This window comes from Symphalangus syndactylus, chromosome 3 (genome assembly GCF_028878055.3).
Source record: "Symphalangus syndactylus isolate Jambi chromosome 3, NHGRI_mSymSyn1-v2.1_pri, whole genome shotgun sequence".
NCBI classification, from domain to species: Eukaryota; Metazoa; Chordata; class Mammalia; order Primates; family Hylobatidae; genus Symphalangus; species Symphalangus syndactylus.
The window spans coordinates 116,022,014-116,048,749 of NC_072425.2; the positions used below are offsets into that span (position 1 = coordinate 116,022,014).

Sequence of the window (26,736 nt, forward strand, 5' to 3'; positions counted from 1 at the left end):
GCTGCTAACCACCTTAATGGCAGACCTAGCACCATTTGTAACAAAAACATCAATGCAGTTTTCTCTATAAACCTCATTTCTGGCTTCATCTTACCTCTCCTCCTATCACTTTACCGTTTGTCTTGATCTCACTGACCTACATTTTTTATTCATTTTTTTAAACCGAATAGATTTTTATAAGCCAACTTACATCCTTTCTAGAGCAAAGCTAGCTGAAAGAAATCCTGTGATATAATGACTCAAAATGCCCAAATTATCGGATCGTGGGTAATATAGAATGGTGTTCTAAGAAGGAAAGAGAACTTTCAGAAAGCTTTCTGCACTCCCGACCCCTCTTTCAGGCTGCATGTGCTCAATTATACACTTTTAAAGGCAAAAACCTCATCGCACAATAAAAAGAATGCGTTAGAGCTCCTACACTTTGAATTTATTTTGTGATGTATTTAATGTGGTTATAAAAGTCCTGGTAGTTCTCTCTGTGAACCGACAGCCTGACAGAGAAGAGCCAGTGGGCCAGAGAAAAAGCCACAGAAGGGGAATCTCCACAACGATCTCTCAGTTAACACATAAAGAAGATAACCTAATTACTGGAAAGCAGGAACACGAAAATAAAAAGTATGGAAGAGTGGAGAAGCATTAAATGCACACAAATTTGTCTTTGCTACAGAACAAGCAATCAGCCTAGATCCTGAGGGTAGCGATTAAAAGCAGAGACTGGGTGTTTGTACATCATTGGATGAATGAGAAGCAGCCAAGAAACAGGAAAAGACTAATTTTAATTACCAGAAAAACTGCAAGAGAAAGAACACAGAGCTAGTGGTAGACAGCTTCCAGCTACAGGCTGCATGGCACTGTACTCTCCTTGCCAATTAGAGCCAGTCAGACCCCATCGGGGGATTCAGTGAGCAGAGGAATCAGCGTCAGTCCAGGGTCAGGCTGCTCTCAAATACACATGAAAAACGGACACCAGCAGACACGGGGTGCGACCCTAGACTGCGATGCAGTTTCTTATACAGACACAGAAATAGAAAGCAGTACGTGGAATTTCCTTTCCATTAAATACAGGTGCAAACCACATTCTCTATGGAAATACATTGCAAAGGAAATGTTATATAATTTATTTAACAAATACCCAATTACCATCAGCCCAGTCGTGGGAATTGGAAAACGACTCAAAGACTGAGAGGAAAAAAAAAAAAAAGAAAGTAGAGAGGAGGACTGCAGAACAATGGCACTAAAGCTGCCACACTGTGGATTTACTACCTGTGTTATTTTTCCAATTACAGCCATTGTAATATAAAAATTCAGAAAAAAAGGTTGCTGTCTAAGACCATTCCTTCGCTTTTTTTTTTCAGAACTGACTCAACACCCCCCAATCAAAGAGAAATATAAACAGGCAGAGCCTGATAGTCCTTAGATGAAACTCGTAAGTGCAGAAACAAAAGAGAAGTGCTTCCTATTCAGGACTTCAGAAAATTCTGCAAAATGAAAAAGTCCACTCTCAAACCGACCTAAGTGAACGCGTCAGTCTGTGCTGCTGCTGTCAGAGGTGTGAGCTGGGGACTCCAGGAATCAGAGAGAAGACAGGAGCGGAGGAAGGGACTCTCGCCTGGATCTCCCGTGCCGTCTCCAGCCAGCACGTTTGCTTTGTAATCTATAAATGTTAAATACGGAGGGGTTGCAGAGCAGAAACGCTGGGGGAAGGGGGGCACGTCCTCTGTACTTAGCAGGGAAGGAAAATGCCGGTTGGCTAGTGAGACGAGTGGAGAAACACAGAGAACCCTCCTGGAGGCACACAGTTCGTTAAGCCCGGGGACATGCTCAATGAACCTTTGCAGCAAGAGGCAGTGAGGCGCTGGACGCGGGCGCCGGTGACAGCGCGGGCGGGCGGGGAGGGGCGAGGGGCCGCCCCGGGAGGACACAGCCAGTCAGAGGCGCGGGGCGCGGGGCGCGCGGACGCATTGGAGGAAAACACGCGAGCCCCAAACACACCAGCTGGAGGAGGCGCCGCACCTACTTCCCAATATAACCAACTACGGCGTGAGGGAGCGGAACTGCGAGAAGGCGGCAGCCAAAGTGCCATTAAAGCTCGGGGCGGAGAGGATGCGTTACCTGGGTCCCCTCTGCTGCGAGAGGCAGGGCAAGCTGGAGCATTCCCTCTGAATGATTAAGAACTCTGCAATTCGCCTCTGCCACAGGCTGCAAAGGACCCGAGGAACCTCTCTCTCTGAACTGTGCTGATGGGCAGGAGGATGGGAGACAGGAATTGAGAGTCACAGAGGAAGGACAGTGGAGTCTGGCATCTTATTGGTAAGTGGCTGACATTCCTTTGCCAGTGACTGCGTTCTGTGATTGTGCACTTCATCTCCCAGCCACTTAGGATTTTTGACACACTCGCTTCTGCAAAGCCATCCTTTTACATTCTTGCCATGTTGCCAGAATGTAAAAACTGTAAGATGAAGCTTTTTTAAATAAAAGAAAGAAAACACGATTTTATTTCCTGCTGGGATTTTATGGCAAAAAGTTGAAACAAGAGTAAATATAACCTATTTGTATATCTCCTAATGCCACCCAAAATAAGAGTAAACAATTCCTACACGCAAATTGTAAGGCAATAAATGCCAGGATAAAGTGAGGGTGTTTCTACAAAAGAAACTAAGTGTTCAGAAAATAGGATGCTCTTCTCAGGTACTGAACGTATGCCTTATGTTTGAGCAATGAGTTTCTGAGACTAAATAATTGGGCATCTGGCATTGCAATAACTTGTTAAAATTCAGTAGGGATGCTCTATAAGTGGAGTTCTACAAAGTTCGTGAGACTGAGAAAAACTGTATCTTGGATTATGCTGAGCTTTTTTCTAAAGGTTGTATAGGATTGTGATAGATTAAAAAATTATGTTCAGACATCCTTACCATGTTTTGTATGGAGATATACGGAAGAGAATATCAATTTGCACATACATAAACCTGATGTACTATAAGCTGAGAATTACTCTGATGACCTGAACAGTAAGTTGTTTCAACTACATTTGCGAAAGAACCAGAATCCACTAAATATTTTAGAATTATTTTACTTTTAAATCTTAGAACCGTTCTCCCAAGAAAAATACAATTTCATGTGGTAATTTAAATGCAGGTGAGAAGCAAAAACTTTAAAACTGTTGTATGTTCAATGCCTTACCTACATTTAATTCATTTGTTTCTTAATTTAAAAGAGAAAATCATTTAGAGGGTCAATATTTCTACTTTGATTCTCAATTTCGACTGTGGAAATAAGGACGAAAGAAGTAGATGTTCATTGGAATACTAGCATTTAAAAATATAGACAAATAGTCAAATTTAAAAATTAATGCAGGTATCATCGATTACTGTTGAATTGCAACAGAACTACAGAAGTACTTGTGACCATTACAGGGAGCTTAAAGGAGTTCATTATGATTAATATTTTGACTCCCAGTATTTTAAAAAATAATGATTAGGTCATTAACTGTTTTCGAAAATGCCTGTAGTCCATTTTGGGCAATTCTCATGGTTGCTTGCATATTCTCCTATTCATGCTCAAATTATTCTAAGTTATGTGGGGACTGGTATACTGAGTCTTAAACTTAACAGGCATAAGTTTACTCTGACTCTAATCGAAAAGAGTTATGACTAAGAATATGTCATATAAAACTAATGATAACAAATTAAAGATATTACATACAAAGATCATCTAAGTCTATTGAAGGGAGAAAAAGCAAAAAAAAAAATCAGAGTTAAAGTTACAAAAAGGGAAATGCAATATAAAGAATAGAATTTGAAAAATAGCTGGAGTGTGAGGGAATAATATTAAAGCCTATCTGAAAATAGAAAGTCAGTGAAATGATTATTACAAGTGCCAGTGTTTTTGCCTAGGAATTGGTGTATCCTTTAAATTATTTAAAACTTCTGAAAACTGAGAAAGGAAGAGAAAAACTGCTAATTTTAATTTCTTTCTGATTCCATAGACAACAAAACAGAAAGTTAGATTCTTAAAAGTTAGTTAAAAATATAATCCTATACATTAACTAAATGCCAGACTTTGTCTATAAGTTGTGAGGCACATGTACACCAAGGTGCTTTTGGAAATACATCAAAAAAGCTACAGTTGTGGAATTTTTAAATGAATAGCTGAAATACCTGAATGTTTCTCAAGGTGAGCAGTTAGTACTTCAAGTATTAGGTGGTCTGAAACAATTCTTAGTCAGGGAGCCAAACTGAAATCAGATCATGAATCTATACATAGAATATGTTTATGTAAGATGAATCATTAAAATTAGTAGCTTGTGAAAATTTACTTCAATCTTATGTGTCCAATTAAGTAGCACTATCTGTTAGAAATGTACCAGGTTTGGCTAATATGTATTTCTTTAAATGTCTCTTTTACTTCACAGTTTAGAAAATCTTGACCACTTTCAGGGTAGAGGTACGAGTGTGATTGTCTGTTACAGCTGACTTAGCAATATGGACCAGAGGGTGTCAGTAAAGGGCAAAGGTCCCACATAGGCTGGCCAAAGCATTTTGGAGTTTGTCTTACTTCTAGACAAAATGAAGGCATAATTTGTGAAGATTAAAATAAAAATGATGAAAACTTCTCTAGATGGCTGTAATACTGTGAAGATGATTTGACCGTAGAGAGTATGATTGGCTAAAACAAAGTTATAGCAGAGTTCAGTGTCTCCTTCATCAGTCAAAAACTAATCCAGAATTTTATGAGGCTCAGATATTTACAATATTGTAATTTGCTGAATCCATTCTTTCTCATGTATCTTGATTACCTATTGTCTTTGAACTTGCTTTTTAAATATGGGTTGTTAAATTTTTACTAAGTTGTTGGAAATTTATTTCTCTTACTTTAAATAATAAACTCATACATTCATGTAGTTTGTTTTCTTGAAATTCTGACTCCAGGAGTTGATTTTATTCTCTCTTTATTCTTTCTGACAATCCAAGCATAAAGTAAGAGAGTAATGGGTTTCTCACAAGATATTAAGAACAGTGTTGTAAAGCTGTGCTAACATGTTACATGAACTTAACACTTTATGGCAGGAAAGAGACTGGTCGGAAGTTCAAAGCAGTAGAATCACTGCAGAGGTCTATTTTCTGAGCATTTGTGATCAATAACTCCACGTTAGAGGCTGGTACGTTTTAAAAAGTAATGAAGTATGTAAAACTCCTAATGCTTAAGATTTAAGATTAAAAAATATTATGAACTATGTTCCATCTCCCTACCCACTCAAGTAAGAAATCCTGTTTTATGATTTTTGGAGATTCAAATGTGTATTGTTAGAAGGGTTCTAATAAACTGAATATTATTAGTGTATATTTTTTCCAGACACTTAAACAGTTTTTTGGTTAATTATTTTATTTAAATTGAATGGCACAAAATATAGTGTTTTAATACAGTTGCTATAAAAGCAATTTTTAAAGAGAAACATATATTTGCTTTTTTAGAAAACTGGTTTTACAATGGATTTCTTTCATCAAAATTATTTTGAAGTATTGAATTGAATCCCAAGAACTTGACACAACACTGTATAACTTCAGTTATGTTTTACCTAATATAAATATTTGCATCAGCTAATTGTAGATAATTTTTTGTTTATTAATCCCCATACATTAAAACACAGGTCTTTAGTTTTATATCCCAGAATACCGCATATTTTATTTTTGACATTATACCCTCCTCAAACATAAGCTCATAAGTGTTACAAAGCTATTCAAAGTATGGTAGCTTCTCTTTTCTCCAGTGCAGGGAGCTGGGAACTTTCCAGAGAGGCCACAAAGTAATTCTGAAAAATAAATCAAGATTGTCTGTTTTGTGGAAATAAAAAAAGAATCTGTCATTTTTAATCTAATATAAAATAGTGTGAGATCTATCATTCATGAGAATCTTAAGAAATTACAGTCATATTCATTTCCCATGTATTTCTTAAGCTAGAATTTCTTGTGATCACTGCCATTTTTAAACGTTTCAAAAAATGTTTCATTAGATACATTTTGAAACACAGGTGTAAAGTTGATTGTTGTTTCTTTTTTTCCAAGTGGTTCTTTAAAGCTCATAATGATCTAAATAACTTGTTGCCCAGTGGCTACCACTTTTTATTTATTTATTTATTTTCACAAATGACCTTCTCATAACAGATCCAACAGGACTCACCTATTTCCTCTTATGCCAGTCATGTTTCCAAATATTTCTCACACTCAATTTGCATAGAGTGGAGATCTAGATAAAAAGCAAGAAGCCAATACATTTTATGAGTTTTCTATGAAAAATATTGTTATAGTTAGTATCTTTACTAGAAAATATGGAGCCAATTAAAGGTAAAGTGACTAAACTGAACAGTATCCACATATGCAATTGCATTTTAGGCAAGGAATATTTCATTTATCTGAACTATCAAAAATTCTCTTTCGGCCGGGCGCGGTGGCTCACGCTTGTAATCCCAGCACTTTGGGAGGCCGAGGCGGGCGGATCACGAGGTCAGGAGATCGAGACCACGGTGAAACCCCGTCTCTACTAAAAATACAAAAAATTAGCCGGGCCTGGTGGCAGACGCCTGTAGTCCCAGCTACTCGGAGAAGCTGAGGCAGGAGAATGGCGTGAACCCGGGAGGCGGAGCTTGCAGTGAGCCGAGATTGCTCCACTGCACTCCAGCCTGGGTGACAGAGCGAGACTCCATCTCAAAAAAAAAAAAAAAAAATTATCTTTCATAACCATTGACTGGAAAAGTATAATTATATATTTAAACATTTTATGAAGGGAGTAGGGATGTTCTTCATATCATTCTTATAGCTGCTAACAACGCAGAAAGGAGAACATCTCATCTTCCATTACTATCCAGTAGTAAATGTAGCATATGTTTAGGAAGAGAAATGTTGCTGATTATATAGGTGATAAAAAATTGATTGAAATTCTCTTCCTTTTGTAAGTTATAATATTGGCAGAAGCATTCATCATGAGGCTAAAAATACTGAGATGTTCTCATCGAGAGATACTATAATGATAGTAATAAAGTATCTGGAGCTGCAACCAGGTCTATTAATGTATTTTTACAAATATTTCATTAGTTGCAGGAGTTTGTATTTATCATATAAATAGTAGAGAAATGGGATGTTGATTTTGTGAGAAATTTACTTTTAAGTATATAAAGTTTTATCTTTATTTTCTTAAATAATTAACTTTATATTTAGAAGTATTAAGGATTTTTTTGAAATTAAATGAAATATAAAGGCAATACTCAAGAATTTAGAACAACTATTTTAATTCACCTAAGTTCTCCCATTTCAGTTACATGCAAGAACTTACTTTCAATTATGCAAAATTTGTTGAAATACTATTGTTCTTCAGCCTTTAAATGTACTAAACTAGACAAAATCCCTGATGATTAAAAGTAATATTATTGGAAGTTACAGGTGAGTGACAACAGGACTTTTTAAAAGAATTGTTGTTTTCTAAAAATACATTTTTATTTAATTGGCAGTTTCATGATCATTAAATATGACAGGAATTCCTGGGCACTGGGACAGATTGAGTGACCCCAGATATATCTGAAAACATTGTGAAAAGTCTCATGTTTAATCTGTTAGGTATTGTATTTTGCCTTATTTTGTTATTTTAAAATCATCTTCTTCATATTCTTTTCTAAAAGATATAGACTGGCTTAATATTATCTCCAATATAGCAAAAATTATTAAGACAACTTGTTAGTGACCACTATTTCTTTTCTAATTTTGTATTTTCAATGATAAGAATTTCAAAAGTTACGGCATTGATAACAGAATTGAAATTCTAAGCTTCATAATTCTACTTAATACTCTCTTCTTCCTTTTGTGATGCTGTTATTCTAATGTGTGAGCTGGTGAATGAGAGTTCATGCTAAAATAACCATATCATTCAAATTCAGCACAAATCTCATGATATATTGATGATTAATTGCGGGACCCTTAGGAAAAAGTGACAGAATAAATACCATTTAATATTGGAAGGGGCCATGAGAGCTCATATTTTTACCTATTCATAATAAACAAAGTTTCTTCACTAATAAACAAGGATATAAAAAGGTGAAGTGATGTGTTCGACATTGCAAGTAATGCAAAAGATGGAATTAGAACCCATATCTCTTAAATTTCAACAGAGCTTTTTATAGCTTATACTTCATTTTATACTGTGGACATCTTGATTATTTTTGTATCTATTCAAATCAAATCCTTATATTAGAATATAAGTATATGTAATTTCCTTGTTGCCCCTGATTATCTGTAAAACATTGTCTTTTAACATTAGAAATTTAAGATCCAACTGTATTAACTCAGTGGAAACTGCTATACCCACATTCTCTTAACCAACAACTATAGAGCTAAACTGCTAGACGTGAACTTTTTCACAATGAACTTGGTATGCACTCAACAGCTACATCAAATGACAGAAGGGTTTTTTTTTTGACAGTTTTAATTAGGAAACCTGGGAACCTTTTAGAGTATTATAATTCAGTAGAAAAAAGGATTTAAGTGATTTTATTCCATGGCATATATATAAGGGAACATCCATTTGCCCTATAATACCTTTTGATTTTTCCCAGACTGGCAGGTTTTCTTTTTTTCCTAGTAATACATGTTTAATGGAAGCCCTAAATCAAATAGAAACTCAACAAGAAATGCAGATGAGAGTATATTTCTGTGTTTGACAAATTTTGGGTAAAATTTAATTCATGGGCTTTTTAAAGGTAGTAGCGATTTTAGAGCATTTGATAATAAAGCAGAGAATACGTGTCTTGAAATATGCACTACTCTTCTGTGTTTTAAAATTCAAATCTCAACTTGTATATAAATTCTAGTTTTTCTGTTACAATATTAAAGGAGGTTAACAGAGAACAAATTTGAAACTACAATAGTATTTAATCGTCATTGTATCTGAACCAAAGTTTACCTATGCTTAATTTTAATAATGTCATATAAATTATTTTAGAATGAATATATACACTAAAAATTCCTTAGTAGAACTGAGTATGATAAAACATAAAATTACCATAGCGCAATTGAATGGAAGGTAGTTCAAATATTGCTGAATTTCTGGTATTACATAGCTTTTACAGATGCCTTCTCCTGATGCTTTAATTGTCAAATTATGACAAGCAATTTATGTGTTTGGGGGAATGAATTCAAGTTTTAAGACTGTTTTTCTTTAAACACTGAATATTTAAAGATGGCGCAATAAGTGTAGTAGGGATGAGCTAAAAGACTGTGACTAAAAAGGTTAATATTTTATCTGAAGTCTTTTATATCCTAAATATATAACCCCAATTTGCAAATAAAATATAAAACATATCCTTGAAGCCCAATGAATAGTCATTTTAGTTCTTTGAATTTTTACTTTCCTTAGGTATTTATTTTCCTAAAACTTACATTCAAATCTTTAACATTTTCAAATAACAGTAATCTTAGTAAGAAGGAGTAGTTACCTGAGATTGAAGTTAAATGATCCAGAATTGATTTTATGAAAATTATACATATTAACTGTTTTAAAAATGTGTGACTGTGTTTGTTTGTTTATCATTCTTTAATGTGGTCTTGTTAGTAAGTGCCACAGTGAGTAAAATTAATGAAAAGTAATTTCTTTCACGCTTAAAGCAATTTCAACATTAATTTACTCACGTAAGTGGTCTACTGTGGACAGTGGCAGTACAAAGTAAGAATATAAAAGAGAATAAATAGTTCACAACCTGGTGGAGGAAATACACCCATAGGGTGAATATAATTCAATGTGAAATGTGCAGTCATAGAGGTATATGTGACTAAGATACAGATTTTCAATATTTCTCCTTCTGGAGACTTCTGTTACTTTTCTCCTAATGAGTCTTTCCAGCTTGGACAATTTCATGCTAACATTAGTTCTCTAATTGCTGCATTTACTTTCCAGTGCCTAAGTTATTTTAAAGTGACTTTGGTTCCAAGATTCACCTAACCACTTTAAATGAATGTTGTGTTTTTTGACATCTCATTATGTTGCTAACTTTAATATCTCAGAGCCACCTAATCTCTCGTGACATAGCCAAATTCAAGGTAAAAATTAATGTGGCTGAGATGCTGTGGGAAAAAAATGCCATTTCTATATGTTATAAATAAGACTGATTTCTTTCATTTATTTACTATGACATATTAATGCTGCTGATAAAACTTATTTTGCAGGAGTGGATTAACTATGAAGCCAATGAAGCTTTGCTTATATGGCCGTTTCCAAATAGTAATAGTAGTAATAGTGGCAGAAGTCATAGTAAACATTATTTTAATAATTATAATAATATATCTAACATAGGGAGCCATATGGATTAAAGGATGTGGTGTTTGAATTTTAGGTTCAGTTTTGACTTTAAAAACTTATTAGCTGCATAATTTTGGACAAGTAACAGTCTTTCTTTACGTACAAAATACCTGTCATAATATAATATACAAGAAAAAATATCTACTTTTCAATGGTAAAAAATGATAGTGTTAAAATCATTAAAGGTTTAAGTATAGGAAGAAATGTTTATTTTACTTCAATTTTCATTCTAAGCTTATCTGTCTACCCAAATATTCTATCTTTTTTAATGAGACACAATCCTGTTCTAATTGTGGCAGGGGATATTGAGATCTTTAGAACATCAGCATTTAAAGATTATTTTGTGTATCTCATCTTTTATTCAAATAATTTTCTTGAATATATACTTCTAATAAATCTAGTATGTTTGATACCATATGCTTTTGGGGATTCAAAGGAAGTGAGAAGTCTGACCACTGACAATGAAAAGATGGAAAATCGTTCAGTCAGGACACAGCTTAATAAGAAACTTAGGGAAAAAATACCTGTAAAAGACTGTAGAAACATTGGAGGAACAGAAATGGTCGTTGTGGTGATGGATTAAACTGACTTCCTAGACAAACTCTTTTCAGTTGGTGGGAAGAGAGGCAGAAACAAAACAAATGTGTAGGAAAACAGTAGGAAAGCTAATTAACGTACAGAAAGAATGCTTTTAATGCAAAGAGAGAAGTTAAAAATAGATCAAATGAGGAAGTTTGGAGGATTCTAAGATAAACTGAAAAAATTGGGATTTTGTTCCAAAGCAAGAGAATAATATTTATCTCAAGATTAGATGATATTGAAGTTTCTTCTGAGTTTTTCCCTTTACTGTGACTTGTACAGGTCACCTTGCTTCTCTCCCTAGTTTATTCATTTCTCAATCAAAAGAATTAAAATCAATGAATTTAAAGCATATTCTTCAGGTTTTGATCCACTGTTACTCTATGACCGTGTGAGTTAGGAGGTTTTGACAAAGAGAAATGAAAATCTAGGGATTGACAACTGCATCTAGAATGAACTCCACAGGAGAGAGACAAGGGAGAAGAAACCACATTCATGGCATATGGTGAGGTCACAAAGAGAGCATGCGCTTCTTAGACTCAGGTTTAACCCAGGTGTTTCCCTGAGCAACACCATAACCTTTCTACGTTTTCATTTCTTTCCCTGTAAAAGATGATATTGACTACTAACTCATAGTTTTTTTTGCAAGAAGGAAATGAGACTGTAGATTTAGGAATCAAAATTACTTCCTTCATATCTTTAGCTATAGATGCTTACAAAATTTCTTTTTATCCTTAGACTTTTAAGGCATAAAATTATTTAAATTTTGTATAAATATATGTGGATACAATGACTCTAGTATTCTAAATATGAAGAAAATCACTATTTTCTTGGCTGCATGCTGTGTATTCATGTATATTTGCTGATGGTGACATGTTTTATTTTAATGACCTTAGTTTACTTGCTCGTTTTGACAGTGAGTACCTCTTCTGGATATTTTACCTTAATTTTGTTTTGTTGGGCTGGAGATGGGATGTCCTTCATTTCCCTTTACGAAATTATTTAGGCCATAGATTCTATTTTGTAAGTAGAGGAAAATATTTCATATAATGTCTTTTGAATCCTGTGTGATAACAAAATAGGACAGAATACATTCATTTGAAATTAATAATGTTCCCCAATTATATTATTTTTTCACTTTTATTGTCTGTTTTGCTACTTCAAAAAAGTAATCTTATGAAACAGACTTGTGCTACAAATGTGGTGTCTAATGCTAACTCTTTTTTTTTTTTTTTTTTTTTTTTTGAGACGGAATCTCGCTCTGTCACCCAGGCTGGAGTGCAGTGGCGCGATCTCGGCTCACTGCAACCACCGCCTCCCGGATTCACGCCATTCTCCTGCCTCAGCCTCCCGAGTAGCTGGGACTGCAGGCGCTTGCCAACACGCCCGGCTAATTTTTTTTTTTTTTTTTTTTTTTTCTGTATTTTTAGTAGAGACGGGGTTTCACCGTGTTAGCCAGGATGGTCTTGATCTGTTGACTTCGTGATCCGCCCGTCTCGACCTCCCAAAGTGCTGGGATTACAGGCGTGAGCCACCGCGCCCGGCCTAATGCTAACTCTTTAAAACAAATTGAAACTGAAATCTTTTGAATTGCGAATTGTAATTGTATTTTAGAGCAAAAATACAATGATTTAAGCTTGCAAACATTTTACAATTTTTTTTTCCGAAAATGACATCTAGATATATTACTATGGTAGCTTTTTTTGGATTGGCTACTTTGGCAATGAGTTATTACAAAATAAAAACACATTTTATTATTTGTGTGGTAAATCATATAATATTTTAAGTATGTATGTCCTTTATACCCATCCAATAAGTAAACCTCTTCCTGAAACATTTACTGATTATTCTACTGTTGCAGAAGATATAATATAGTGGAAAGAAATGGAAGAAAGAAATCTCAGATAAGAATATTTTCTTTCAAAAAGGTATGAGAAAAATTTATTGGGTCTGGAACTATTGGATAGAGAGGAAAACAAGGTGAAGAAAGCCACCAAGCAGACAGGAGAGGGAGCTGATAGAAAGCAATTTTGTACTGTTCACTGAGGAAGTCATTAAATAAATATTCATACCATGAGCTATTTGAAAAAAAAAAACAAACCTGGAACTGATATTTCACCTGAAACAAAGGTGTCTTTTAATCTTTGCTCCGTGTATTTTTCTTATAAGATAATAGTTCTTAAGATCTAAATTCATGGCTTAGTTTTTCATGTTGTGTATCGAAATGCCGGCTATTCAGAAATGCCATACAGTTGCTTGGATAAATACTAATTTAGAAGGAAGAAATGACCTAGTGTTCTCATTTATAATTCTTATAACTTGTCTGGTTTAGACATTATATATGGTCCAATATCTCCTACATATCAGAATTTTTTTTTTTTTCCCGAGACGGTGTTTCGCTCCCTCAGAAGTAGTCATCATTAAGAGGTTTTTATACATGTATTTTATACATGTATCATTCTATTTATAGATAATCTTGTATCAATTTTTCTTAATATAATTTTGGGTAGCTACATAACAAAAAGGTATCTAATTTTTTAATAGAGTACTTTTGATAAAATTATACATGATTTATATGAATAGTTCCTCACCTAAAATTATCTATCAATTTATTTTGCATATGAAAACAAATATGAAATTAAAATGCTTAGTTATGAGTTTTATATGAGTGGATCTTGAAGTAATATTGCTAGGTCACTGAGAAGGTACACTTAAAATTTTGCTTTTACTGCCAAGTTTCCCTCCATAGCGATGATACTAATACTCCCACTATTAGTGTATTACAGTGTCTGTCTCGTCCCGCTGTAGCCAACACACTGTGCTACCAAACTGCTTGTTCTATGCCTAACAGAATGGTTCTAAAAGAAAGTATGTTTTTGTTTTAACTTACGTTTAATATTTGAACATTCTTTATGTTTATAACACATTTTTTATTTGACCTATGGTTCCTACCCATTCACCAGTGATGTTCTGAGTTGATCTTTTTCCTAGTCCCTTTACATATTAACAGAAACAAACCCATAGCAGCAAGAGGTCAATTTAAACTGCTTTGAGGCATTGCCAGATTTTATAAGAAATAAAATGCATATCTGTGAAAATATAGAGATGTTTGTACAAATACCATTGTCTTCTTTTCTCCCTCCACTGTAAGCAAAAGATCCAGTGGAGATCCAATGAAGAGAAGATAATTTTATCTTCTTCAGTCACATAAAATAACCCAGATAAATGAGCCTGCTTTCTCATATTCAAAGCAGCCTTCTCAATATCACTCACTCAACACTGCTTCAGGGAATCTCACTGGGAATTTTTTTCACCAGACTGGTTTCTCTCTCGCTATTCTCCAACATGTCAATAATTCTGATGGGATAATCTTTCAGAGACTCAAGCTTGTCATGTCATTTCTTTGCTCTAAAAGCTTTAATGGTTTCTACTGTTTAAAGAACACATTTCAGATTTTGCAGTGCTCCATTAAGGAGTTCCATAACTGTCCTTTAGCAACTCTTTTCTAGGCTCCTTTGCAACTACAACAATGCGTAGATTTTAAATTGAGCCACAATACTACCAAAACCTATCATTAGTTGTCCCATCTCTATACTTTTGCTGACATCATTTTCTGCCAAAATTAATGTTCTGGGACATATTTTTCCTCTTTTTCCTTTTCTTTTCTTTTTTTTTTTTTTTGACATGGAGTCTCACTCTCTCACCCAGGGTTGAGTGCAGTGATGTGATCTCGGCTCATGGCAATCTCCACCTCTCAGGTTCAAGCAATTCTCTGCCTCAGCATCCTAAGTAGCTGGGATTGCAAGCACGCCCCACAACGCCCAGCTAATTTTTGTATTTTCAGTAGAGACGGGGTTTCACCATCTTGGCCAGGCTGGTCTTGAACTCCTGACCTTGTGATCCACCCACCTTGGTCTCCCAAAGTGCTGGGATTACAGGTGTGAGCCACTGTGCCTGGCCAGGACATCTCTTTACAAAAATTACTTTTCCTATCAGGAGATTGCAAGCTGCTTTAAGGATAAGAAAGTGTTTTGATAATTTTTATAAACTGCTTTGCCTAACATAAACACTGAGGTATTTATTTAATTAATTTTTTATTAATTTAGAGCAGAATTTAATTTAATTAATTTAATACATTCTGCTCTAAATAATATAATGCTTTAAAGAGGCCAATATTGAAAAATACTTCATAAAGAACAATTACCTTTAGTGAGGTATAACACAGAGTGAGCTCTCAGTTAAGTTGTTACAGGTTCATTTCTGGTCCTTGACCTAATAACATCAATAAGACTAATTATTTGTCCAAGCTGTAGTTCCCTAATTGGAATCAAGATATAAAACTTGTATATTCTTAAAGAAATTATGATAAACGTTTTTTTTACTGTTAATTGACAAGTAATAGTTGTGAATATTTATAAGATACACAGTGACGTTTTGATAACATCACTGATGTTACATATACTGTAGAGTGATCAGATCAGGGTAATTAGCATATCCATCATCTCAAATATTTATCATTTCTTTGTGTTGGTAACAATCAATATTCTCCTTCTAGCTATTATAAACTATACATTACTGTTAACTGTAGTCATCGGTGGCGTATAACAATGCTAGAACTGATTCCTCCTGTCTAGCTGTAAAATGTAAAATCCATTGACTCAATGAATTTTACAACACCTGCATTGCTTGTTACAAGCATGTAACATTGTTTATTACAAAAACAAGGGCAGTAGACCAATGCTTCTTTTAGCTCTGCGGAAACATGAACAAATATTTTTCATTTTTTACATCATTTATAATTGTCCATAACTTCTACAAAGTTAATTCTTCTTAACACAAAAAATAAGGATATATATTATTTTACAATCTCTTATAATATATAGTACGTATATATGTATATGTAATACATCTTTCGTTATAAAATGTAAGATGTATTATTCATTTTATAATGAAAGATGTATTATACATTATATTTGGACTTCACCACTGAACCAAATCACAAGTAGCTCTGATAAGTAAAATGTCCCATCTGTAACTGAAATAAATCTTAAACCTAATTGTTCTATTGATTATATAATGCTTTTTCAATTCAACAAATTCACAACTAGCTAAAATGTCATATTTCTCTATCAGATAATAGTCATGAGTAAATAATTAATTGAAAACTGAAAAGATTTGTTTTCAAATTAATATTAAATGATTGAAAATTTTGAAGACTGAATTAAGAATAGAGTCCATTAATTCAATTTCATAAATTCATATAGAAACATTGGCAATAAAAAGGTAACAAATATGTTGTAGCTCAAAATGAAGATCTTAAAGACGAATTGATTTCAACAAACCACAAAGCATTTCTCAGCTTTTCAGATCATTGGCTATATTTAAGAATGGGAGCAGACTATTACCTCTTTTATTCCTCTTCTGCTTCTATCGTCTTTATCTTGAGATACCATTCTTCAGACCAATCCCTTCTCAACAAGAGTACTGTGTCATTAATAGGAAATACTGTTGAATTGCATAAAGGTTCCACATTCTTATTTTTTCTATCACTAGACAAACTCAGAAAAGCCATGCTGCTCTTCATTGTATTCACTTTGCCTCAATAGAAAACAGTAAAAGTAAAAACGAAATGGAAGACCAAGACTTCCCCTTGAGATGAGAGGAAAATAGAGAGTTTGCAAGTGTCAAACACAAAGAATGCTAGCTGGAGTCACATACATTTCAGTGTCATACAATTAAAATTACCTTCTTACTTCTGTGATTTTACAGAATGGTGGACAGTTGCTTAACAAGTGAAAGGATGAATGTGTGTGTGTACTTGCTCCTGAGCATTGGATCCAAAAACAAAGAAACCAGTCGTTGCCTTAGCTTGTATGGCCCTTGTGTTGAGAAATAGATGGCCTGAAAGAATCAGCAGTGCCCTATCTAACATTTAAAAGGAATGTTACTTGGTATTTCTAAACTTCCAAGAAAAAATGTCAGAGGTTTTTACACTTTAAAATGTATAGGAGCTCAGAGTATTAAGAAAAAACTCAAATTTTCTATATTCGTTTTTAATTTGTTCAGTAATTTTAGGCAATAGCTTATTGTTGCATGCAGAGAAGAGATTTACTGACGGTTCAGTTTCATGAAATTTATGACACTCTGATAAAAACAATTACCTAGCAAATATTTGCTCAGCAGCAGATGAATGGCATGGGAATACAGACATGTTGGACTTTTGCCAAGGTACCTCCAAAAAGAGGGAAAAATGAACAGGAAGTGGAAAAACATGATAATCTATGATACAAATACATGCAAACTTTGAGATAAAGATAGGAAAAATATAATTGAATGATTAGAATCAAAAACATTTTGTCACTGTATTTGTGTGTGTGTATTTTAAAGACAAATACCATGAAAACTCTCAAAAACTGAATGTGTAGCTTAAATATTAGTCACAGAAAAAGCTCTTTTAGCTTGTTTCATCATAAAATTTAGTATATGTAGTAAATACATTTTATAAGAGATGAGATAAATATTGCATCAGCCTGATTGCCATAATATGGATACTTGAGAATATTTGTTGCACATTATACGAAACTTTATAGTTACCAGTTAATTTCATTTCTTTTCACGTAGTTTCAATTTGAAAAATATGAGATATAAATTCAAAGAAAAACAAGAGAAATCAAAGAAATGTTGAGTTTATGCAAAAGTAAAAGTGAAAAAATGAGAACAATTCTATTCAACTTAGGTTTATTTGCTGTTTACTATGTGCAAGGCAAGCTGACGTCTGATGACATCAACTCATTTTTAAATATTAGTAGTGTTTCAACCTTACACTGAATGATTTATGCAAGGAACAAAATCTTGCAATATCAATTTTTAAATGTTTTGTTGATGAATATGTAGAGTTGCATATTTGTGTATGCTTTCAACTACCTTTTACAGTAAAAGAAGAGAAAGAGTTGTCATAAATCTGAAGTATTTGGCATTAACATTTCTTTAGTCACAATTTTAGGGCTCACTATTAAACCTTTGAAAACTGCAAAGCATAATTAATGCCATTCCAATCATCAGCATCATCATCAACTTAGGAGGAATGAAACCAAAAGCATTAAGAGAAAGAAGTGTAAAGTTTGCTTTCATTTTGAACTAATCTCCTCAAACCTTATTTCTCATTTGTTCAGTGAGAACACAAAACTGAGCCTGGCCTGGCCTTTAATTTTCAGTTCATTAACTTAACATTTCATGGAGTAGGTATTTACCACCAGGAGCCAACTCCAATAACTTTCCTCTTTATTTTAAAATGTACCTGTAACATTTATTTGTTCAAACACTTTCTTTCCACATCTGCTTTTGTTCAATCATTTATTCTCTCCTCAAGGCCTCTACCCTTCTGATTTTTGCCATATCTTTAATATCTTCAGTCTCTCCATTTCTATCACCTTCTTTCTTTTAGCCTAACACACAGGCAAACAACTGGTACAGTCTTAAAAGTAAAAGTAAGCCTGTTTCTCCTCTTGTCTCTACTTAAGTAACCACTCTCACACTTCAGACTCATTTGTATGCATACCTTACTTTCCTCCTCTGTGTTCACTGAAAACCATTTGACTCATCTTTTTATCCTCATCACCTAGTAGTTACTTGCAAGTAGACACTCACCACATGCTTATTGAAGGAATACATGACTGCATCAATCCCATCATGTTCTTTTATCTCAAATTAATTGCCCTCATTAAGTATAGTTTTTGAGATCTATGAATATTATGTCACTTAAATTTACTACAATAATAAATAGCATAATAGCAATAAAGAGCATGCCCCAATCTTTCAGTTCAACACAGAAACGTGTCAGTGATAGTTTATGAAGGATGTGCAAATGGATATCTATTATATGAATAAGAGCTCATAATTTAGTTGTAATGGCTCTGAGTCAACGATAATTATTTAAATATTTTTGTTGACTGATAAGCCCTAATCTGGCCATGGCACTAGCCGAATTTGGCAAATGATTTCATAGAAACAATACAAATATATATATGCCAACGTGTTTCCAATCTCTATGACTTTGCACCTGTTGCTCCATTGGCCTGAAACATTACTTCCTCTTTCGTCTCCTGAATAATCTCTACCTGTATTTCATGTCGAGAAAATCATTTCTCTAGAAATGTTGCCATCAAATTTGTCTCTCATTGTTTTCTCTTTCAGCAAAAGCATAGCATACATAGCATAGCATGTATCATTATATATAATTATTCGAACACATACTGAGTATGTCCCTTCCACAGCATACCTCCCTTCTTTATTTTGTTAGAACATTTTATTTATTTATTTATTTATTTATTTTTACAATTTTTTTTATTATACTTTAAATTCTGGTGTACATGTGCAGAAATACCTAATGTAGATGACGGGTTGATGGGTGCAGCAAACCATCATGGCACATGTATACCTATGTAACAAACCTGCACGTTCTGCACATGTACCTCCCTTCTTTTTTTTTTTTTTTTGAGACGGAGTCTCGCTCTGTAGTCCAGGCTGAAGTTCAGTGGCGCAATCTCGGCTCACTACAAGCTCCGCCTCCCGGGTTCACACCATTCTCCTGCCTCAGCCTCCCGAGTAGCTGGGACTACAGGCGCCCACCACCACACCCGGCTAATTTTTGGTATTTTCAGTAGAGACGGGGTTTCACTGTGTTAGCCAGGATGGTCTTGATCTCCTGACGTTGTGATCCGCCCGTCTCGGCCTCCCAAAGTGCCGGATTACAGGTGTGAGCCACCGCGCCCGGCCACCTCCCTTCTTTAAACTCTAAGAATTCAACTCTTATTTCATGTATTTAGCAAGCAGTACAATGCCTGGAATTTAGTGGGCACTCGATAAATACTTATTGAATGAATGAATAAATGCGAATGAGCATAGATGCAGTCTGGGACAGGTGTTTAATGTACAGCTCCAGTAACTGAAGAATTCAAGTTTTCATTGATCTCTGTAGCGTGCTACTTTAACTCCTAGGGACTACAATCATTCTCATACATTTAAATTTTAATTTAAATTTCTCAAGAGCTATAGCTCCCTTTGTTGTCAGGCTCAAATTATCTTGACCATTCACCTTCCATTCTTTTGTAGAGATATCCCCTGGACCTTGGATTAATTCTGCTAAAGCCCTTCCTATCCTTATAAGAAAATAAACAGTAAATATTAGGAAAGGAGTTGCAGGAAGAACATATGTTTTTTAAACAACATTCGCAAAGCTCATTTCTTAGAATTTTGTTAAGAATTAGAATTTAAAACAAAAGTGCCATAAAAATTAACTTCTAAATTTCATTAGTTTATCATATTAGAATAATTAGAACTTGCACAATCAAAGATCTGGTGTGATATACTTAACTGAATAACAGGATGAAAATATAATGCCTTATACTTCAGGAATGGCTATTTGCCATTCATGAAAATAGACTGCAGGGAACTTACTATTCTAAAAAGTGGCTTATGTGTTAACATTTAATTCTTTAGTGCCATTAACTTAAAAAATTCTACACTTTCTTTATAGATATTGAGTGAATCATCATAATTTGCTAATATTAAGTATTATTCACATTCAAATTTTTCTACTTATACCACTCTGACATATAACAAAATTAAGACAATCTCAGTTTAAAGACATAAAGGATGTAATTTAGGATATTAGACAGCATTAACTAAATATCTCAGAATCTAGAAATTCTGCCAGCATTGATTCAGAATGCCACCTGTAGTAGCCTGGCCTCCGTAATATACTATTTCATATGACCATTTCAGCTCTGTGGATGTTCAGATGTTAAATGAGACAGTGTGAGAGAATTATGTTAATATGTCTAAATGTAGTCCACTGGTTATTCAGTCAACAAAATGAACTAAATCCCCATTATGTTCTATGCTTTCTCTTAAAGTGTTAATTTAACAATATGCACTGCAGAGGGGAAAAAATAGGCTTTCTTAGACCTAGTAGGTAAAGAACATGAAGTAATAATCAAATTCTATTATGAGATACTGCACATAAAAGATTATTACATGCATGAAAACCAGGCCTTCCTCTAACATTTGTGGGGTCTGGGACAAGAATACATATAGTAGCCTGCATATCATATCTAAGTATTAAAAAATTATAAACTAAGCTAACAAAATTCTGTTCTCCAACTTTGATAACTATCCCTTTATAAGTCCCAAAAAGCCAGTTGTGAATTTGGAATTTTCTAACTCCTTTTATTTTGGTACAAAAATGTGAAATCTGGAAGAAGCTGGCTCCAGGTCCCTGTCTCTAATCTGCAGCCTGCCCATCTTATTTACAACACCAAAAAGGGCTTTGTGCACAAAAGTGAGCAGTCTAGTCCTCATTTCCAAGCTCCGTTCACCTCTTCCACATCTTGTTTACCACTCCAACCTACACGTATACACATCCGTCCAGCCACAGAGATGGGCCAAGTAAAGAGGCCTATGCAGGCCCTGTTGACAGGCCTTGGATGATTTTACCACAGAATTCTGAGATCCAAGTGTTCTACATATGTTCTAGAGCGGACTTGGCGTGGATAATTCTCGTTGGCTGTCAAAATCCTTTTCCTGAGGAGTGGGGCTTGGCTAGAGAAAAGCCAAAGCAGGGTCCTCTATAAAGTGTCGGGTCCTCTATAGAGTGTCAGATCCTGATAGGATGATAATAATGCAAATATAAGGAAACTCTTATGGGGAAATTTTACACGATCTCTCTATTATCAATGTTATTATTAGGAGAGACAGCACAACATAGTGAACAAACAAGTTGCCTGAGTACAGAACCCAACTGTACCACTTACTCTCCTGGTGTAGTTATTCCACCTTTTTGTACCTCAGTCTCCTCATGTATAAAATGATAATACTACTTATTGCATGATGTTATTGTGAAGATTAGGTGCTATGCAAAGCCCGTGAAATAATACCTGGCATATGGAAAACACTAAATAAGTATTAGTAATGATTATTTTGAAGTGCTAAAGAATGATCAATATAGTCAGGATGCATCCCATGTAGGGTGTGAACAAGTTAATATGCCACATCTAAGAAGGAAGATAAAATCATTTTAATGCCGGAGTGATACTTCCTTTATATTATGTGATTTTAAATCTTTTGATTTAAATTACAAGTAAAGCATTTATTAAACATTAGGTGAAATAATTATACATATATCAAACAGCACACAAATAATACTTATTGACTATGTGCCTGATAGCATGCTAAAAACATTTTATGCAACATCACATTTAATTCTCAAAGCTAACTTAAAATTATGCATTCTTTTCTAATTTGTGTCCAAATGAGCATCTATGAAAGCATGTTTTTCATCTGGTCCCATAAAATACATTACCTGAGCAAATTAATATAGTTATATCTGTATGTACAAACTTTATTGGCAAATGAGAACTGCAATAAATTACAAAAGATTTTACTTAAGCTTTCTACATGAGAAGTTCTAAAAGCCATTTCAGAACTGAGGACAATGTTTTTGAAGTGTGCTATGCATTTTTATCATGTATCTCAGGATTATTGCCAGATAGAAGTATCATTACTCCTAATCTTAATAGATTGCAAAACTTTAAGCATTGGGGTGTTCAATAATAGGATCGACTAATGTAAAGGAAGTAATACTTAGTAAACAAGCTGATTACATTTAACATAATTTAAAGAAATCTCACTGGGCAAATAACCCATTGAAAACCAGTGGTAATATGGATATGAAACTACTCTGCCATAGGTGAGCAGGTCTCACCTAATAAACACCTCAAAACCAAGGTACAGTCTTGAGTAGCAGGTGAGAGTAAATCAAGCTTCTGTCAGTCAAGTTATTATTCCAGGATAGCCTGCAGCCAGTAGTGGACATAAATGGAATACGTACCCAGGTAAATAACTCTGTGTATAGAGACCTGTAACTTGCAAAACTATAAGGAGTGAGACCCAGTGCAGTGGCTCACGCCTGTAATTCCAGCACTTTGAGAGGCCAAGGTGGGTGGATTGCTTGGGCCCAGGAGTGCAAGACCAGATTGAGTGACCTGGCAAAACCTCATCTCTACTAAAAATACAAAAACTATCTGGGTGTGATGGTGCACACCTGTAATCCCAGCTACCTGGGAGGCTGATGCCTGAGAATCACTTGAACCCAGGAGGTGGAGGTTGCAGTGAGCCAAGATTGAGCCACTGCACTCCAGCCTGGGTGACACAGCTAGACTCAGTCTCGAAAAAGAAAAGTCTAAGAAATACACATTTAGGGACTGTAAGTGTTCACTGTGGGATACTAGGAAAATAGTGTAAATATAGGATATTAGAAAAATAGTGTACATTATAAATAAAACTTGTCTGCAGTCCTTTTCCTGAAAAATATATAGTATTTATAGATTTTGTTATCTGTTTCATAAAACTCCATTATGATATATTGTTTATACATTATTTACCAGTTTACTCACTGGGTGGTACAATAGAGTCATTTTCTCAGCACTCTAGCTAGGAATTTAAGCCAAGAAAAGTATAGTAGCTTCATGAGGTTTTTGTTTGTTTGTTTTAGTTTTTTCATCAATTCAATAAAATATCTTACACAGGCAGGATATGTACTATAAGAGTAGTAATACCACATAATGCAAATAAGAAAACTCAAATGTCTTACTAATAATGCAATATTGCAAATAAGAATACTCAAACATCTTACTAATAATGCAATAAATATAACTTGCCCACTGCTATATTATAAATTGTCAGACTTAACTGGAATTTAGCATTTTAAGATCAAGCCTCATGTATAATTGACTAAGTCCCTCATTTTATCTCAGAAATGACTTCATAAAATTGAAGTGAATTAGGAAAAAGAAACATTTTTAAAAGTTACTTCTTGTTAAAGTTTATTCATTATATTTATAATATACATTTTTTATTAAAACAGTCTAATTCTGCTTTGTCCATCTATCTTTTTAAAATGTTTGTTGAGAGAGAAAGTATGAATATTGTCATTTTAAATATGGCAATGATTATCCATTTTTAAGTGATTAATCAAAACAAGAAGAGTATGAGTAAATATCAAAATGTTTTTCAGTATATTTGAAACCAAAAAGTAACAAAATCAATAATAACAGCCAATATTTATATATTGAGAACTTACTATCTTCATAGCCTTTTATATTCTAGTCTTCTACTCTAACTTCTTCCTGCACATGTGAAATAGATGTGTTATAAAATTATCAGTATTGAGAAATGGTGATATGCAACACTGATCTTATTGAATTTTGGCAAAAAAAAAAAAAAAAAGTGTGTGTGTATGGCATGTGTCTTTCAAAATAAGGGCTTTTAAATTGAAATTATAAAATATAAATTGTAACTAACATTGTATGTAAAATAAATAGATAATTTCACAGTCTTCTAAGAGCTCCAAAAGTAAGTATATAACATTTTGTTACAATAATCATGTGGACATCAGTTTCCAGCAACTAATCTGGTAAAAGTTAATCGATAAATTCAGCCATCTGAGCACTGAAAATAACTTGTTATTAATGGAATCAACTGGTCTGCTTTTCAGTATATGAGATTTTACTCTAATAATCAGAACAGATCTTCAAAATGCCTAAATTAACACCTCCACAAATGATAGCACAGACTGACATTTTCACAGCTGATATACAAATTAAACAAGTATCCTGTGACTCCGGTGTCAAATATGGCATCATTTACATACATTTTTATACAATTATTTTAACTTTAAATAGTTGTGCAAATTGACTTGTACTCTTGAAAGAGTACAGTTTATGGGACTTTTGCATGATTTGTGCAGTTATGTTAAATGTATCTAACATATTTTCAAAATGTGTATGGAAAGTTAATTCTTTTTTCATTTCTTTTCATGAAAAAATAGCAGTATATTTTATTTTTTTCCAAAATATAATTGGAAATAAAATGAGCTGATTCACAGACGTATATACTCTAAAGCTTAAAAAAAAATCACGGCATCCTATTTAAAGCATTTTGGAATAACTTTTCCTTTTTGTTCAGATGACTTCACAGTCAATGCACAAACTAAGTCTTTAAATGATAGTAAATCAGACTGTGACATCAGCTTATAGGTAAAGTCCAAGGTGACCCAAAACACTAACTCAATGGAGTAACTTTAAGATCTGCACTAAATAGGTTTAGGAACTAATGTACAACATAAGACAGAACAAGGGTATCTCAGTCCAATGGTGATGTCACATTAAAATGCTATGGCATCGATCATTGCAAACAAAACAAAAAGCACATTAATCAACCTTAAAGGAAAAAATCAATATCAAAATGATTCATTTTCCCCCAGTATTTCTCTATTTTCAGAAATTACTTCATATAAAATTTCATATAGCAAAAATATTACCCAGTATCTTCATGTAAATATTTTCACATTAATTAGTTATAAAATAAATTATTGGCTAGGAAATGGATACATATAGATTATTCATACTTTTCACCTGAAGTGTGTTTTTCTGGTGCCTTTCTAAGTCATAGTGCATCATGTGAAACTTTTAGTTTTTCAACTATTACCAAACTACATTATCCTACAATTTCAGTTTGTCAAAGCCAGTTTCTGACTAATGAGGGGGTACACCATGAAATTCTGTATTGTTTAGACAAGAAATTCAAGAGGACATTAATCCAATGAAATGAATACTGCCATTTTGGCATTTCTTACATCTTAAGCCCACATCTTAGGTAAAAATGGTTTTTATTCTGCTGAAATGCACCAGAAATGACTTAGCCTTCAATTTTCCTTAGTATGTTTTCATGGACAAAGTTGGACTAACAATCCATGACTACAGCCTTGAAAATACTGTTAATTTCATATAAACTTATAGTTAATTTAAATTTTGGTTGCTGCTCCTGCTGCTGTGTCGTTCAATCCCTCTCCCCTTCCTGGGAGAGAATTGGGAAACACCGTATAGTATATGCCATGCCTGTTCTGAGTAGGAAAACATATGGGTTAAGAATATTAATACTGGAGCCAAATCACCTGTGTTCAAAATTCAGTGCTTCCATTTGAACAATTTATATTCTTTGCACCTGAATTTCCTTATCTGTAATGACCTGCATTACTTAATAAATTGAAGTTGACTTGTGAAATTAATTTAACTTGAGCAATTGATGTAATTGTAGCAATTGACTTAACTTCATTTGCATATTTACCTGAGGTAGATAAAACAGAAAAGTAAATACACAAATTTCAGATTTTCATAGAAATTGTGTTACTTTTTGAAACAGGACTGAAACTAATATATTCTTTATTAACTACAGTCCATGGTTACCCTAATTCCTTCATGTGCTAGTTACTCCAGAAATATAACAAAAATCTATTCATTATTGCAGGATGGGAAACTACATGAAATAAATAAATGTTTAAAAAATCTCCAGATAAAGAATAGACAGTGAGAGAACAGAAGCAAAATAATAATAATTTTTTTCAAATCCCAGTCATCTCTCGGTATCCATGGAAGATTGCTTCCAGGACCCTCCCCAACAATGGAAACCAAACTCAGGAGAAGTTCAAGTACTCCAGTCAGCCTTTCACATCCATGGGTTCTGCATCCACAGTTGGGTGAATCCACAGATGTGTAACCCGTAGCTACCACTGGCTGACTGCACTTGACCTATATATATTTGGGCTCCTGTATATCCCTATTGTCAATTGTCTATACAGCACTGGTAAAAAAAAGACTGAAAATCAAATATTTTGTATTTTTATTTTGTTACAGCCTTACATGACTCTGATTGTCTCTATTTTCCAAGTTTCCCAATTTAAAAAGGAAAGAATAAAATCTTGCT

At 34.0% G+C, this 26,736-nt stretch overlaps 1 protein-coding gene across 1 annotated transcript in view; it reads left to right on the forward strand.

Annotated features, from left to right (window-relative positions):
* The first annotated feature begins 1,900 nt into the window (after window positions 1-1,900).
* The window catches only part of CNTN5 (contactin 5), a 1,372,716-nt gene continuing 1,347,880 nt past the window's right edge, over window positions 1,901-26,736 (forward strand). Inside the window, exon 1 of the mRNA XM_055272872.2 lies at window positions 1,901-2,310. The gene's annotated coding sequence lies outside the window, so the exon portion shown is untranslated. The remainder of the gene's footprint in view (window positions 2,311-26,736) is intronic.